Below are 5,920 nucleotides of genomic sequence, written 5' to 3' on the forward strand. Positions count from 1 at the left end.
AAGGAAACAGTATATAAGAAAATCTGCAGTATATACTGTATGTCCCACTTCAGCCACAGCAGAATGTCTGAATATGTATGCAATCATGGCAAATGTACGTAACAAATACTAATCGAAACTTCAAAGTGTCTTGACTGCAAACCTGAAAGCCACAAACTGAGAGCTGTGCATAGGGTTCAATATTTTTGCAATATTTTTATTTCTGAAAGACACACTTGGGATAACATCACATCTTAATAAGTGGATATTTTCAGAGTGCATAATGAACAGTGAACAGGAAACTCGAAATTCATTGCACCAGACATTGCTGAGAAAAACAGTTCAAGTCTGTTCACCTGTAATCGTTCCATTTCACAAAAGTGTGAAATAACACAACATTCTTCTGAAGCCGTCAGGAAATGGCACCTTACTCAAAACTAATCACAGAAAAAAATGCCTGTCTTTTGTTTAAGAAATCTCTAACATTGCAACCAACAAGACTATGTAACCTACATATACTGTAAGTATATACATACTGTATAGAAGAGCTGTTTCAAAGCTCTTATTAAAAATGCTCCTGGAAAACTCATCGTGTCCCACATGTTCACAAGAGGGAGTTTAAAATGAAAGCGCACAGTGGCTGAAATGTCTATTCTGTTTGTGGTGTGTGGTTGCTTTAGTTCAAGTATAACAGCTTTTTAAACCTAACCATTATATAAACTGTATTCATAAACTGACTACATGAATACAGTGAAACATTGATTCCAGACTTTTGCATTAAATCAATTCCTTAAGATCCTAAGAACAGTTATCTATGGGACGATGACATGTGGCCTGTCTAGCCCATGTGGCTGTTAATAGCTAATTGATCTCATCGAGCTGTGTCTTGACAGAAGGGTATCTGCTTCAGCAGCTTGGCCATTGCCATATACATATTTGTGTAAAAGGCATGCCACCTGGTCTGGGTTTTTAAAACGTGCGTCCATGTACTTTCCACTGACGTCCTTTGGTTCGGATTTCACGGCTCAAAGCTGATTGAATTTGAGTTGGGGCATTTATAAATGAATACAGGGGAACAGGATTTTGTTACATCAAGCCATACAGCATATGGCACGGACCACTTTCTTTTTCATCTGACTTTCTCGGCTCGAGTTGTATTTGTGTCTCTTGCATGAGTGTGGATCTCGTTTTTTTTTCTTACTGCTTATCCGGTTGTGTTCTGTTGGATCCGTTTTCTTTAACTTCCAACTGGTCAAGATGGTAAACTAAACACACCATAGCTTCTGATAACAGCTTCATAACAGCTTAGTGCCAGGACATGTCCACTACAAGGAAGACCAGTTCTGTCACTCTCTGTCCTTTGCACCCAACAGTAAAGGAAGCTAGAGCAATCTGGCGCAACACTCTGTTTTTTCGCTTGGTCATTTCCTTTCCTTTGGCTTTGCGGTTTCTTTTCAGTAATGACTTCTATTGGGATAGTGGTGTATTAAGACAAGTAATGCAACAGCAGTGAAAACTCCCACAGCACATGTCCCTGTGTTATCACAGCTGAAGCTCAACACTGAAAGTCTGGGTTATGTCTTGTCACTGCCCTGACTTCCCTTAATGTCACTGACACGGCTGTGCCGAGAGCAAACATTCAATTGCAATTCTGTTCACATTCATTTTGCCCGTTTAACACAAGCATTTAATTGACTCGAGTTGATACTGTACAGTACAGAGTAAAGCAGTACTTTCTGCTTCTCCAGAACACAGTCCTTTTCCCACAAAACATTTTCAATACAGGTTTTCTTTGGAGCGCACCCTTCCAAATTAAACGTGAAACAGGAAATTGTTTTTCAGTGCCTGTACATACTTTGTGTAAAAATATTGTTATTGTTTAGACTTTTTTTTGTCTGTTGATTTTCGACACAGCAGTAGAAATAAACGTACAGAACATACAGTACACCTGGGGACTGGTCTGCATTGAACTGTTCGATAAAGGTCGTTTGTGCTTCCCAGTTTATCTTTCAAGATGAATAATAGCCCTGTCTTACCCCTTTTTTACACTGAGCTGGCTAAAGATGCCCAATAGAACTGGAACCTGGCCAGTGTCAACATTTACAGTTCTAGGGAGCTTCAGAGCAAGAAAGGGACTGTGGTGTTTACTGAGTTGTATCGGGTCTTTGTCACATTGATCAAAGGAATCGTCTGGCTTACCTTGGTTAATTAAGTTCTCTGCAAATAATTAAGGGCGATTAAAGGCTGAGGAACAGAGGGATAAAAAGGCATGTAGATGGAGAGACACATTGTTACGGTCCTTGGTCAGAGTGTTATTTTTATTTTTTAATAGCTTTCTCCTCTTTTCCCAGGTTTTGCCAATTAATTAAGTAGAGGAGGTGGGAGCATTTAAAAGGGGAAGACAGGACTGCAAACAGGGGGTGCTGAGAGATTGGACAGGGGGAACGGAGATAGTTGAGCGGTGTGTGGTTTTTGGGCTGGGGAAAGACGTGTTGGATATTTCTGTGTGTTTTCGGTTTGGTTAGTGTAGAATGCACCTTTTTTATTTTGGTATGGCCTTATTGTTTGGGCACAACCACCTTTTTTTCCTGGTTCTAGTCTGTCTAGTTGGTTTATTTTTCTTTTATAGTCCGTTAGCTTTTTCTTAGGTTTTTATTCTTTTTTTGTCTTTCCCCTCCCGATTTCCCTGGTTTTGCGATGATAATAAAATTGATTTGTTTTCCCAGGGGAAGCTGATCTCTCGAGTGTTCTTTTTATGTTGTGGCTTTTGGTCAAACCCTAGACATATTTTTAAGGTCGTAACACCCATTGACTTTGAATCATTCAGATTTAGAGAGAGATATTTAACTGTACATCATGTGCTGTCTAGTTTACTGGACAGGTTTATCTCTCCCGTTGACCTGTGTAGGTGTTATAAAGGATCTTTGAATACTTGGTAACAGTCTGGGGTTTTTTTGCGTGGTCTGGATGTAGGCCTCTGAGACTCCTTGTTTGTAAATAGAGTGACTCGTAGGTTATGTTGTGCGTTGTTTAGTGTGAGTCACTGCCATTTTAATAAATATTAGTTTATCCCAGTGTGCTTGACTTATTGTTCTTTTTGCCATAGCTGTGCCAGAGAACAAATGATCTCAGGTCCCTCTACCAACTGCTTGGGTTTATTCTTGGCATATCTTTATAATTCGGGAGTTATGATTATTCATTCTAATTATTGACTAACCTGCTCAGTCTTTTTCCAGTATTTCCAGGTGTTCTCTATTTTTCGTAACCTTCTTTTTGAATCAGTATCTTTAAGCTACTTCACATTGACTGTTAAAAGAAACTGTCTCTATTTATGTTCTCAGAAAACATCTCTGACTCCGGTTACATGCAGCACAACACAGTTACAGGACTAAATATGCTTTCTTTTGCCTTTTTCTCATGGAAAAATCAGAAAACATACACTGTAAGCAGACGATAACCTCTAATCGATGTGTCTTAAGAGCATATATACAGTATGCTAAAGCTACCTAGGTTTTTCAATATTTTCTAACAAAATGTGATTCACAGTCTAGCTGCAGTTTTATTATAAGAATGTAATGTTTTTATCATGTTTATAAAGCACTGAGATTTAATTCTACAGCATCACCATCAATTGTCCAATAAAGGGAGTTACAGACAGCCATTAAGACTGGCCGCACCAATGTTCGCCAGGAGAAGGACCATAACTGTTTATTTTGTGGGCATTGTGAAGACGTTATTGTAACAGGAGCCAGTTACAAGACAGACAGGGGGGGCGTGACGACGGTGATCTAGTGCTCGGGGGGGGGGGCGTGGCGCAGGAAAACAAAATCAGAATCCGGGGCAGTCCAGAGTCCAAAACCGGGAGATCCATCCGAGACAAACAAGGTTAAAAACCGGTACGTCTCTCCTGGACCGGCTGGTAGGCGGACTTCCAGGTGTCCATCTCCCAGTGCTGAGCCAGGAATAGCAAGAGCACCAGGTTTAGATAAGGAGACAGAACAGGGGGCAGGTGCGCCTAATCAGGTAAAATAAGCGCCCTTAAGAGGAGGGACCGAGATCGTGACAGATATTTTTCACTGCACTGGTGTTTGGGCTGTTAAAGGTCCAGGAATAAGCTTATAACAGCAGTAGACAACAGTGCTGTAGTTGTCTTGGTTTCTGCCACAAAAAGACTCTTTGTCTAGATTTCTGGCTTTTCCCCAGTCAGTCTGAGTCATGATTTTTCCTTGATTTTCAATTGCACGGCATTTTCGAAAATGTATTTCTAAAATAGTTTCCATCTTGGAAAAGCCCTTTATTATTATTGTTGTTGTTGCCATTTTAGTGAGCAGATTGATTTTTTCTTCTAACCTCGTATCACGTCTGCACCCTTCAGTGAGTAGAACTGATAACTGCCTTAATTCAACTTTTGAGCCAAGTAATTTCTTTTACCTAAGCAACCTATGTATGCCAAACTATCATCGAGGAGCTATGAGCTCAGGCATAATAATTTTGTGCTCTGTGTATTTTCTTTAATTCAGAAATGAACTAACATTTAAAAGAAATATACTGTACATTCCCAATACAGAGCACAAATGGGTTATCCTATCCAGTGTTTGAAAGTGTTTCACCTGTATTTAATGAGACTTCTAGGAGGAATCCTACTCCGTTGGGCCCCTGAGCGAGGCCCTTAACCCCAGCTGCTCCAGGGGCGCTGTATAAATGGCTGACCCTGCGCTCTGACCCCAAGCTTCTCTCCCTGTCTGTGTGTCTCATGGAGAGCAAGCTGGGGTATGAGAAAAGACAGATTGCTAATACATGAAATTGTATATGGCCAATAAAGTGATCTTATCTTATTATATTGCACATTCCTTAAATTTTGCAAAGTTTCAGCAGGAGGTCAAACCAACAGTGTTGTCATTGACTGTATGAAAAGAGAACACAAGGCCTAATATCACAATACAAGAATTCCGCTGAGTCAGCGTTCCAACATAGTGCAAGAGCTCTGGAAAGGTTACCAGTAATCACTCTGCGGCCACAGAAGTCAGTGTGCTAGCGTGTCCCGTGGCTGTTGTGTAAGAACAAGGAAAAAAAATGAGACGTGAGGTGCGGAGTTTGTAGAAACTTGAATGTGATTTCCACTTTCGTTAGTACCCACATTAGCAATGAGCACCTCACTTGTCTTCCAGTTAACAAAAGCTTTTGTGTTGCATATTAAATGGATTTGGATTAATAGTCGCATTGGAGCAGAGTTCACGTCTTACACGGTATATTTTGAACGTTACAATGCGAGACTAGTGTGTCTCCTGTATGTACTGTGCAAGCTCTACCCGTGTGTGCCTGTGTTTTCTCATGGTGTTCCAGTTTTCTCCCGCATTATTCCAATGACAGGCAGCCTAGAGTTAAACAAAAACGTGCTTGCGTGTCTGTGCTCTGAGTGGGCTCCCGTTCACCCCTAATCCCGCCCTCTTCGCCCAGCTCTCCGGACCGAGTCCGGGCTGCGGCTGACTCTCACTCCGCTGAAATGCTTTCTTCTGATCATGGCTCCTTAAAAAAATGAAGACTAGGCGTTTTACAAGAAACGTTGAATGGTTAAGGACTGCACACACACACACATATATATATATATCTCAATCCAAAAAGGCACATTTGCAGCTGGATGTGATTTTTTTAAATGGCGATAGAGGTTTCTCAGGAAGCATACAGTACAAAGTACCATAACGCCTTTTATTTCCCCCAAGTCCCACGAATAAAGAAAACAAGAACAGAGCACAGAACATCTACACTTATAAAAAGGGTTTACCTTTTTTTTTGTTTTGAATCTTGAAAAGCAACCCTAGCAGGAAATTCATGGTTTTGACTAGCTCCTAGCTAAATCCGATAAGAGACACGGCCCCGGGCACTTCATGGTGCATGCGTACAGTGTCTCCCTGACTTTGTAAACCTGCAAATTGCACAATAT

Source organism: Lepisosteus oculatus, chromosome 15, assembly GCF_040954835.1.
Source record: "Lepisosteus oculatus isolate fLepOcu1 chromosome 15, fLepOcu1.hap2, whole genome shotgun sequence".
NCBI lineage: Eukaryota > Metazoa > Chordata > Actinopteri > Semionotiformes > Lepisosteidae > Lepisosteus > Lepisosteus oculatus.